At 37.0% G+C, this 12,215-nt stretch overlaps 1 non-coding gene across 1 annotated transcript; it reads right to left on the bottom strand.

Moving 5' to 3' along the window:
- Nucleotides 1–7,166: 7,166 nt before the first annotated feature.
- Nucleotides 7,167–7,288, bottom strand: LOC142444225 (small nucleolar RNA SNORA40). The gene has a single exon (XR_012783876.1). It is a non-coding gene; the product is annotated as a small nucleolar RNA SNORA40 (small nucleolar RNA).
- Nucleotides 7,289–12,215: the final 4,927 nt, after the last annotated feature.

Here is a 12,215-nt window from a genome sequence, read left to right as displayed (position 1 = left end):
AAGAGTGGCTGTATATTCTTCCCTTCTTCTCTTGAAGTGCCATGTATCATTCAATATTTTGCCTATGGAATTTTTCAGGAATGCAACTTGAGGCTCAAATTTCTTCTAGAGTTCTTTCCGTTTCAGATATGCTAAGCATGTTCTTATCTTTTGGTATTCTGATCTACGTCCTTAAACATTTCATCATAACTTTTTGCTTTGTGTTCTCGGGCTGACTTTTGAAATTTTCTGTTCAGCTCCTTGACTTCATCCTTTCTTCCATTCGCTTTAGCTACTCTATAGTTAAAAGCATGTTTCAGAGTCTCCGGTGACATGCACTCGATCTTTTCTTTCTTTCCTGTTTTTTTTTAATGACCATTTGCTTTCTTCATGAAAGGTGATCTCGATGGCTTCCCACAGTTCATCAGGTCTGCTGTCATTAGTGATCTATGTATCAAATTTGTTCTTGAGATGTTCTTGAAATGCAGGTGGGATAGACGGATTAGGGTGGGTCCTAAATCCAGGAACAATTGCCCTTAAAAGAGACCATGTACAGAAAGAAGAGTGAAAGTCATGAGAGAGAAGACACAGACATTACAGTTACATTGCTTCAAACTACCAGAACCAAACTCATTGCCATGGAGTAGATTCCAACGCATAGCAACCCAGCAGAGTGTAGAAATCTACCCATGGGTTTCCAAGACTGTAACTTTACTGTAGTCAACAGTCTCATCTTTCTCCCTGAGTTATTGAATTTATGACTTTATAGTTAGTAGCACAACCCATGAAATCATCAGGTGTCCGTCTGTCAAACTAAGGAATGCCCAAAGCCACCAGCACTTGGGAGGCAAGAACATCGATTTTCCTTTAGAGGTTTTGAAGGCGCAGTAGCGCTGCTGATAGCTTAATTTTAGGCTTCTCCCATTCCTACCTATGAGAGAATACACTTCTGCTGTTTTGAGCCTCCAAGTTTGTATTTATGATGGCAGCTCTAGAAATCTCGTACAGTGTATTTATTACTTTGAGAAGCAATTTAACCTATAGTGCTTATATATCTTTCTTAGCAAAGTACTAATAGTATACCCTATTGCATAAGGTGTGGTGCTGATTTAATAAAATTATGTATATAAAGTATTTGACAAGAATGAAATGTCACCCAGGTCTGAACTTTATTACGTTGTCAAGTATGTGGTTGTTGGTGTGAGGTGCTGATGAGTCCGTTTCCACCCATACAGACCCTATGTAGGTCCTGTGACCGCCTGACAATCATTGCTATGTGTGAGTCCAGTGTTGCAGTTACTGTGCCAGTCCATGCCACGGAAGATACTATTTTTCGTTTGGTCCTCAATTTTATCAAAGCATCAAGTCTCTTTCAGGGATTGACTCCTTCTGATAACAGACGAAAAGTAAGTGAGAAGAAACAGCACTCTCCTGTCTTCACGCAAGCACTCTGGCTGTACTTCTTCCAAGACAGATCTGCTCATTCTTCTGGTAGTTCATGATATTCGACGTTATTTGCCAACACCATAATTCAAATTCTACCATTGTCCTCTCGCCATTCTTGTGCATTGTTTAACTTTTCAATGCATGTGAGGTCATCGGAAATACTAGAGCCTGGGTTAGGCACTCCTCGGTCTTCATTGTGTTTTTGCTCATGGATGTAGCAATGGATTTGGGACTCACACTAATACTGGTTCCAATCTAAGAACAATTAGTTCTTACAACATGACCCTACCCAATTTGATATGCACCCTCATGAAGGAACCGTGGAAGATATGGGTTTACAGAAAAGTGTAGTGAAGAATCTCGATGGTGCCCAGCTATCAGAAGGAAGAGAGTCTGAGTTCATTAATGCTTGTTTTCAAACAAATAGCCAGCTAAATGACCACGCATGAAGGAAACACACCAAAATGCATGGCCCAAAGGTTGTAATCAATATACCAAACCCTGTGGAGGGAATGGTATCAGAAGTCAGATTATGAAGTTCTAGTTGACAGAAGGTTTTGGATGACAGTGGAAGCCCAAAATAGTTTTGCAGGACCGATGTATGAAATAAGCCTCCAGTGATTTAGCCTCTGAGCACAATTGAGGCTCTTCCTAGTCACCAGCCGGGAAGTCTTGGGATACAATTACGGTACATTAAAATGAAAATTCTGACTCAAATGGTTAAAACCTTATTATTTGATCTCCCTCTTGACACTTTAAACTTGATCTGATGTTTAAAATTTTGTTTTAAAAAAATTTCTTTTTCAAACTGGGGTTTCTCTGTTGTATTTTATCATTGTTGGTAGCCCTTCTTGACTTTCTGCTGTGTATTTTTCTATGATTTTTTGTTATATAAAACTCAGAAAGGGTGAGTCTATAGCAATGGTAACTAGAGTAAGCGTTCCTTGGGGAACGGGCAAGGGGCATGTGGGGAGCTAATATCCAGGAGTACAAGAAGGAAAAAAATATTTAAATATTGACCGTGGTGGTGATTATACAGCACGCCTTCATATGCCTGAAATATTGAATGGTATGATGTCTGGATTGCATTCTAATAAAATGGGGGTTTTGTTTGCTTGTTTTGAAAGCTTTAAAATTTACAATGTAGTAGATGTGTTAAATGCAATATGGCATTTGATTTTCTTGGTGGCATAAGGTTTTGAATAAATGTTTTGGTTGGAAGAATGTCTATATAAAAAAGAATGGAGTTGAATGTTTTGATTTTGTGTGGAAAGTATATCATATGTTTAAGACACAAATAACAAAAAAGAAACAAAAAATATCCAGCAGGCAGGGTAGATGCTATAAATTTATCCAGTGACAAAAGCAGAGTCAAAGAGAACCCATAGTTGCCTCTGTTTATTGTTCAAAGATGTGAATTTTCTTTCCCTCAGACAGAGTGCACTGAAAAGTGAATGACAACTAATGAAGCGAAGTTAGTATCTTACCATTTGTCTCCTTTTTTGACCAAATCTTAACTTGTCTACTTTTTATTATTTTCTGCTTTCTTTTGGATTAAAGTTTTTCTTTTCTTTTATTGCTTTTGTTGGGAGCCTTTCTGGTATGATTTTATTTGTATGAAATTTTGGAGAGGTTAATCTATAGAGACAGTGACTAGATTAATATTCTCTTAGGGTTATTTATGGCAGAGGCGTTTGGAGGAAATGAGGAGATAATAATCATAGATACAAGAATAAAAACAGTTTTCTAAAATTGACTATGGTGATGAACGCACACCTTTTTAATACATTTAAACCATTGGGTTATATGATACATGAATTATATGGCAATGAAGACAGTTTAAAGAAAATTAATAGCAAAGCGGGCTTGCTTTATAAAATGGGAAATCACATATAGTATCCTTTAGGTAGTTGTATATGCTCAGCACCATGTGGGAAATATTATAAAATGAATACTTATAATTACTTATATTGTTAATGCTTTATATTAGAATAAATACAAAGAAGAGTTAAGTATCCATCATGATTTCTGAAAGGGCAGTCAATTCACATTAAAATTAATGGAAATCCAAATGCTTCTATGATTGCAGAATATGAGATAAATGAAGCTATTTTAAAGCAAAATCACTTGCACTAAGCTTGATCTATGTGAAAGAGGATTTTTAATTTATTTAAGCTATCCACACAACTAAATAGAACATTATGCCATCTCTGAGTGTTTCTCATTTATAATTTCTCCTTAAAATGTAGATTCATAATTGCTCTTGATCAACATCTGCTGTGGAGTTTTTCAGTTTGCATTAGAACAAAATAAATTTCAATTTCTATTGAATATCTCCATGGGAAAGCTAAGTTTTGGTCTCTGCCCTCTCATTAATAGCTGTGTGACTGTAGTTCTTACTATGCAAATTATGATTTCAAAATGAGGAACTCTTAGTCCCCCATTACTGGACAAAATAACATTCTTGTTACTGCTACCAAAAAAGGTTTTTTCAAGCTGTTTTGAACAATTGTCAAGTATGTCAATGTAGACTCAGGGATGCATTCAAAGTACCTAGGATTGATACCTCCTAAAATACTCATACATTTAAAAAAATTAAACTCACTACAGAGACATATTGAGGCACTTCTTCCTGTGCTCAGTAAATAAATTTTAACATGTTACCAAAGCTAAGGAACTATTTAGAAATATTATATATTATCATAAATATGGGTATAAATTAAGGATGATAAAATAATAGAAACAATATGAAATTAAATGGAAGTAAATAGAAAATCAGTTTTAGAAGTAAAAATAAAATACAATGAATATTTTTATTACTTCATATCGTGTGTTTAAAAAAAAAGGCAATTTGAACTGACTTCGGTTTCAAGCTTTCCTGGTGCCTAGAGTGTCTGGGACTCTACTCTTCATCTATGTAAAAAGAGGAAACAGAGTGCACAGCCAGGGTGCAAATCAGAACTGCTTTGTTTCCATACAACCCAGAGCAAAATTAGAGAAGTAATTTTACATCTTTTGCTTTTATTTTTTTTTATTCTGTAAAATATGTTTAACAGGGGAAACAAATGTACCTTTTAGAGTTGTTATGAGAAATGAGCAAAGTTATTCAAAGCATTTAAAATAGCAATTTCAATGAATAAGCACTAAAGCCAGTAAGACCAGGTAATATGTTAGTAATCACAACCATCACGGGTCTAGAAATTGATGAGACACCAGGGGATGTCCTATCCAGTGGCTGTGCACTTCCGTCCATGACTTGCCACATCTTGGGCAGCTCAATAATTCTGTTTTTCAATGAATTACACCTTCTGTTACTGGACAGCATATTGAAGAAAAGATCATAAATTCTTTCTAGAATGAAGCTTTATAAAATAAATTTTAAATATTACAGACAAAAGAAAACAGGGTATATCTGTCAGAATTTAGCATAGTTTTAGAATTTGGGTTTTAAAAAGCAATGGGTGCTGAAAAGTAAGTCATTTCATTTATTGAGATAGTCTCATATTTCTAGGAAAAGTAAAAGAAATGAACTTTCAGATATTACTACTACTCTGAAGCAAATATAAGAATACACTTCTCTCAAATTCCCCAAAACATGTTAGTAGTAGCTCAGTGAAATCATTTTATTCTGCACTTCTGGAAGCTGAGACTGGAAAAAGGTCAAAGCTTGCCATGACTTATGACAAGAAGAAACTCAAGCCAGACTGATATTCTTTACTCTTAATCACTTTCTCTTAGAGCAATAACTTGAAATCATAGAATTATTTTCCATGGAGCTTCTTTCTGAATAGTCTACCTCCATTATGTATGGTAATACGCCTCTTTTTCAAGTACACCTCTCATTTTCCCTATTATGGAAGCCGTTAAGGCTTGCACCCTCTTTCTGTATGACATGCACGTTAACAGAAAGATCTGTAAGACAAGTCACTCAATCCAAAATGAATGATTTTACTGGAAGCCTTCATACTCATGGCTGAAAACAACAATAATGTCTCCTTTCTATCATCTTGGCATATCAGAAGTCATTCAGTTGGTGGCACCAAATAATATATTAATGGAAATGCTCAGGAAAAAAAAGATCAACAGGCTATTGTTAATGCATTGGAGGCAAGTGCTCCCTGTCTTATAATGAATTAATATTATTTGATATCTCCTATGACACACAAACCCTGCCATGAGGATATTCACTCATGCTTCTGACAAAAGCTATTCTAGGCAAGAACACTGGACTGGGTGTCAGGTAACTGGGTTCGAATTCATCCTGCCTCTCAAGATCAATGGTATCTCTGGAACATCACTCAATATCTTTGGACTCTTTCTGATCTCTGTAAAACCATTTTGTCTCAGTCTCCAATCTTCTGAGTAATCACAAGCACCTCTGGTTATGGTATTTGTTCTGCCTCTTTTGTAGGACATAAATGACCTCCTCTATACAACAGCATTTTAAAGTTGAATTTATTAACACACATGCACACATACATGCACACGCATGCACACACACTCACACACACATGACATCAATTTGATTCTGACTCATAGCAACTCTGTAGGATGGGGTGGAACTGCTCCTTTGATTTTCTGACATTTTACATCTGTGCAGGAGCAGACAGCTTCACCTGCTCCTGCAGAGTGGCAGGCATGTTTGAAGCGATGACTTACAGTAGCCCTTTAGAATGGCAATGATATGACAAATTAGGTATGCAACTCGATCATTTGTACTTCTTTAAAACCTAGATACAGAGAACCCAAACGTGGGGTTACCATACTTACCATATGTAAATTCCAAATATTAACTTTCTAAGAGGTTTGAGGCCTGTATCTAACTTCTTACCATAATCACTATCTATTTTCAAAGGTAATCAAGATGCATTGAAACTTGTTGACAATAGCAATGCAATAGTTGGAAACAAAGAGGAAAGCAGTCGTCGAAAAATATGATCCTGGTGATAGCAATGAGGCCGAAGACTCTTGTAAGAGCAACAACTTGTTCTTAGCAAAAAACCCTTTTTTCAACAATACAAAAAGTAACCATACACAAGGGCTTCTCCATATGGAATAATACACAAAAATCAAATTTTTACATCTGTAGGAAGAAACATACAGATGCTAAATATACATCGCAAAAACTAGGCCAAGGGTCTGCTGTGGAACAGACCATCAATTGCTGAAAGAAAGACGAAAATTAAAACAAGTTTGCAATAGCCAAAATAAGACCTGGAAACGATCCCACCTGAATTTCAAGAGGATCTCCATTACAGATTTGATGCACTAAAAACTAATGACAGAAGACCTGAGGAGCTGGGGGATGACATCAACAACATCACTCACGGAGAAAGCCAAAGGTCGTTAAAAAAACAGGAAAGAAAGAAGAGATCAAAGTAGATGTCAGAGGAGACCATGAAACTTGCTCTGACATGTACAGCAGCTAAGTCAAATGGAAGAAAAAATGAAGTCAAAGATATGAACAAACATTTCAAAGGGCAACTTGGGAAGACAATGTGGAATCTTTAATGACGTGCACATACCTAGACTTAGAGATCAGCGAAGAATGCACGCACGCAGCATGCCTTAAATGGAAGAACTGGAGACAAAGCCCAAGTCTTGGTTCGCAATGTGGAAAGCTTCTAGGCCAAATACTGAAAGATGCAGGAGGCATGAAGAGAAGATGGAAAGAAAATACACAGTCACTGCACCAGAAAGAACTAGCCTCCGTGGCAGTCTAATTCTTTTTTTTTTTTTGACATGTCCCTTCTCTTCTGTATCAAAACTCATACTGCACAATGAGTTTTGGGTTGCCAAAGAGGATTTATTCTTGCACCCGTCTTTGAGTGTTTGTCCACTAATTAAACACCCTGGCGGTCCAATTATGTCAGTAATTTTGTACCCCCACTGTTTTGCATAAAATTTGTTGTTTTATATTGTAGGCCTGTCATTCTTAAGAAATTACTCATTTTAATCTCTCTAGTAGACATCCCAGGTATGATAAACTTTAATACACAGTTAACATTTACCCTGAGTCACACTCGGGATTACCGCCAGGGAGGCTAGTTGACAATCCACTATTTCAGGAAGCAGTATATGAGCAAGAACCATATAGGAAGAAATATAGGAAGACATGGTGATATAGGAAGAAATCCAAGCTGCACTCAAAGCATTAGCAAAAAAATTTGATGGAATACTAATTGAAATGTTTCAACCAACAAGCTGAAGATGCACTAGTAACGCTCACTCTTTGATGCCACCAGATTTGGAAGACGGCTACTTGATCAACTGATTGCAGGAGATTCATAATTGTCCCCATTCCAAAGTAAAGAGACACAAGAGAAAACTCAAATTGTAAAACAATAGAATTGACATTCAGGCCAGTGAATTTTACTAGCATCATGTGATGATGCTTGCAGCCGTACATCGACAAGGCGCAGCGGAGGCTTCGGTTGGATTCAGGAGGGGTCATAGGCCAAGAGACATCGTTGCTCACACCAGATGGCTCCAGACCGAAATAAGATGATGCAAGAAAGGGGTTTACTTGTATCTTATTGGCTAGATAAAGGCATCCAACGGTGTGGATCATAACAAACGTGATAACCTTGCGAAGAATGGGAATTCCAGAATGCTACCTTGTGCTTCTGTGGAAGCTGTGCGTGAATCAAGAGTTGTGTGAGTAGAATAGGGAATATTACATGGATTAAAATCAGGAATGGACTATGTCAGTGTCATATTCTCTTACAAGACTCAATTAATCGGTATGCTGGGGAAATAATCAGAGAAGCTGGATTATATGAAGAAGAATGCAGTATTAGAATTGGGGCAAAGCTTACTAACACCCTGCCAGAGGCAGAGGACACAACCTTGCTTGATGAAAGCGAGGAGGATTGGAAGCCCTTGCTGATGAAGATCATCAAGAATTGTAACCTTCCGTATGGACTATGGCTCACTGTAAAGAAGACCAAAATCTCAGAACTGCAATAACAGGTTAATAAGCAGAGAAAATGTGGCAGTTGATAAGGATTTTGTCTTCCTTAGATCCACATCAATGCTCATGGAAGCCGCAGCCAAGAGAAAATCTCTGCACAAAACCTCTGGAGAGTGTTGCACAGCAGAGAGGTCACCATGAGGCCTAACGGGCACCTGCCCCAACCCTTGATGTTTTCTGTTGCTTCGTATGCGTGTGAGTGGGATATTGCTTAAGGAAGACCTAAGAAGATTGATCCATTTGAACTATAATTTGAAAAATATAGAAATTTCTCTGGATTCCAAGAACAAATAGATATATCTTAGGGAAGTACAACCAGAATGCCCCTTGGAAGCAAGAATGTCAAGGTTCTCTGTCCGATGTACTGGGGCAGGTTATCAGGTGAGACCCATCCCTGGAGAGCGCAACATGCTTGGTGACTGAAAAGGTAACAGGAAGACAAAGTCACTCAATGAAATGAACTGGCAGGATGGCGACAGCAATGGGCCCGCATATAAGAATAATTGTGAGGATTTCTCAGGACAGTTAAGTTTTTTTCTCTGTTATAAATAAATTCTCTTTGACAAACTGGGTCTACTCAATGATACCTAACGACAAGAGCAACATATTAAAATATTTTTACAAATAACTATTTGCAGACTATACTCGTATTTAACCTGCTTCAATTTCATTTTTCTATTATTCAATCCATGTTTCTTCTATATAGATATAGTTATCTTTAAATGCCTCTCAAACAAGTGATGCAAATACAATGGTCAAAATAAAGAAAGTGTTGAGATTCTGGACAACTTTCAAATAGAAACTGAAGCCTTGCAGAATTTCATGAACTGTGCAGATTTCAAAGTGCCAGTGATAACACTAGTGTGACTAGATGTGTACCCTCAACTGAAACACTCAGAGAGTAGCCAATTTTAGTTATTCTATCATTTTATGTAAATTAGCTTGGTTGCTCTCTTTCATTTCGTCTCAGTAGAAGACACTGGCTTGGCATTGTGATACTGGGGATAGTACAGTGAATTCCTGAACCTCATTCTGCCTAGAGGGCAGAACCCCCTCTAAATATAATTAATCAGTATGTTTTTCTTCCTGGTAAAAGTAAAAAGGAAAGTGTCTAGAAAGAGGTAGATAAATCTAGTACCTTAACATTAATTCGTCTAGTTTTATTTACTTAAAAGGTAACTCACTTAGTTATTTGAAGTTATACTAATATAAGAGTAAGGAAATCTGGTAGTTCCAGAGATTAATACATTAGTGCAATCAGCATTCATTAAATAAGTGTGCACATTATTTTAAGCATACAGTATATGTCAGATGCAGTCTGAGTCAGAGCCCTGAAGCAGGCATCACGGGAAATTGAGCACAGCATGAAAAACAGTCTCCTAAAAATTGGGGAGTAAAATTATAACTTAAATTAAAGGTGTGAGAAAACAAAGACTTGCTTTGGGTATAGCATTTTTGTTGCCTGTATCTTCATCAGCTTTATATCTTTATCATTCCATAAAAGTCTTTATCATTTCACAAATGTCTTTAATGTAACACACGTCCTTTTTCTGAGCACTAAAAGGCCATGGGAAAGTCTTATCTTCTTTCAGATTCCTATATAATTTTTTAAAACCTCAAATGAAGCCCTCATTATTAGATGCCTCTGAAAATAGCTAATTGGGGCGATAAAACATTTTCTTTTTATGGAAGACACTGGTAACATCTTCTAATATGCGTACATCTGCAGAAATAAAGACACGTTATTGCACAACTATTAGACAAAGCAGCCTTCATCTAATAGATAAGCAAGAAAGTGGTCATTAGAGTAAATGGTGAAGTTGCTTAGGTTGATATCAGTAATGCATGGAATTAACCATATTTAATGCTATTGGAGGGGAATAAGCCACCTCCCTAACCATAATCATCTTGACCCAATTCCATCCTTCAGAAATTTTAATTTATTTAACTTACAGGAAAATGTGTCAAACAAAGGCACTTCACAATATTAGTGCAATTTGCATCAAATGCACTAGAGAAAATTACCTAATACAATTTTCTAAGCCATTTAGTATCATGAACTTGGCACTAAAAGTAGAAAATTGCATTTTATGATTTGTACGCTGTTGAAAACATCACACACCTGAATTCACACAATCTTCATACTTTTATGCTGTTCCCTCAACAAAAACCCAGTCTTTAATAAACCAGAACCCTATCTTGGATATTTTACTACATGAAGCTAAAACAAAGAAAAGCTATCTCTATATTATAAACAAATAATAACCATTAAAACACAATAATCAATCATCTTCTATGTTTGGAATAAAAATAACAATCTCTCTTGTCTCTATAATTATTTTTGGTAAGACCGAAGGAATATAAAGATTAAAAACAGGGAATAAAAGGATTTATGTTATTTATTTTATTAACTTTCTTATGATGTTGAATCAAAGGTTTCTAAAAAATAGAGGACAGAGAATCTTGTATAAATCTACAAAGTGCATTAATTCCCCACTTTTATAAAATCTCTCATATTTTATTACAAGGCAATGTGCCAGTGTAAAACTGAACTTTATAAGCTAGTTAAAGTCATTCATTTAGAAAATTAAATTCCTATGGAAGGCCTCCTGATTTTTAATTCTCTAGCCCACTATCTGAGAGAGAGAGAAGACAAAATAAATGAAGCGCTCGATAGTTTCCATTATCATAAAGCAAAACAAGTTTTGTAGAAGTGGTCCAATGAGATGAGCAGAACGGCTATGATTGTCTGTCACTACCAGAGGTGGCAACGAAGCCATTACTGTGAAACCTTCTAGTGAGTCTTCCTCCTGAGGTGCTGCTGGTGCCACGGCGCTGCAGACATGGCAGGCTCACATTTCAATTCAGACACCCCAAACCGGCTCATCCTGCCAAAGGGAATATGATGGAAAGCATCCCTTTCACTCCAACCTGAGGACCAGGAATAAAGATGGCAGAACAGACACCAGGGCACACATGGATTTTTCAGGCATGAGAAGGAGCTGCAGGGCCAAGCAAATAGACAAAAGCCATTCCTGAGGTTAACAACTAACACAGGCAGCAAGAATTTTGAGGGCATCTGGGAGCACAGGAAGCAAAGCCTCTGTAGAAATCAATTTATAAACATTGTACTTAAAGTGACCTTTGTGCAATTGCATTAGCTGGGACCAAGGATTTCTTGCAAATAGAATAAATATTCTGAAATATGGACATCCACATTAGGAAAGAAAGGCAAAAAAATTTTTTTTTCAGAAACAGAGCAAACTGACATACACAGAAGAGGAATCTAGATTGAAGCAGAGCAGACTACTTGCTGAACTACATGAAGCATTCCACATGTTCTTAGCAAGGAATGATTATCACTTTTCACCAGAAGCTTACAAACAAAAAACTCACAGCCATTGAGCTGATGCAGACTTAGAATAACCCTGAAGGACAGAGCAGAACTGCCCTTGAGGAACACTGAGACCGTGCATCTTTCTGGGAATAGAAAGACTCATCTCTCTCCCAGGGAGCAGCCGGTGGCTTTCAAACTGCTCAATTTCTGGTTAGAAGGCCAACTGGTAACGCACTGTGTCACCGGGGGCAGAGCAGCAGGTACCTGTGCTTGGAGGAACCATACGATGAACTCTGTAGTGTCAGGGACAGTGATATTTCCCAGTATGGGTTTAGGTGTTCTAAATAAATATCTGCAATCTATTCATTAACAAAGCGGAGCATTACCCAGCTGGGAAGTATTAATTCCATATTTGTGGTTCATCTAAACATGACCTGACCTGATAATCAGGAGAAATCCTATAGTGATGGAAAACAAACA

The sequence above is a fragment of the Tenrec ecaudatus genome, chromosome 3 (genome assembly GCF_050624435.1).
Source record: "Tenrec ecaudatus isolate mTenEca1 chromosome 3, mTenEca1.hap1, whole genome shotgun sequence".
NCBI lineage: Eukaryota > Metazoa > Chordata > Mammalia > Afrosoricida > Tenrecidae > Tenrec > Tenrec ecaudatus.
This window is presented reverse-complemented; position numbering and strand designations above follow the sequence as displayed.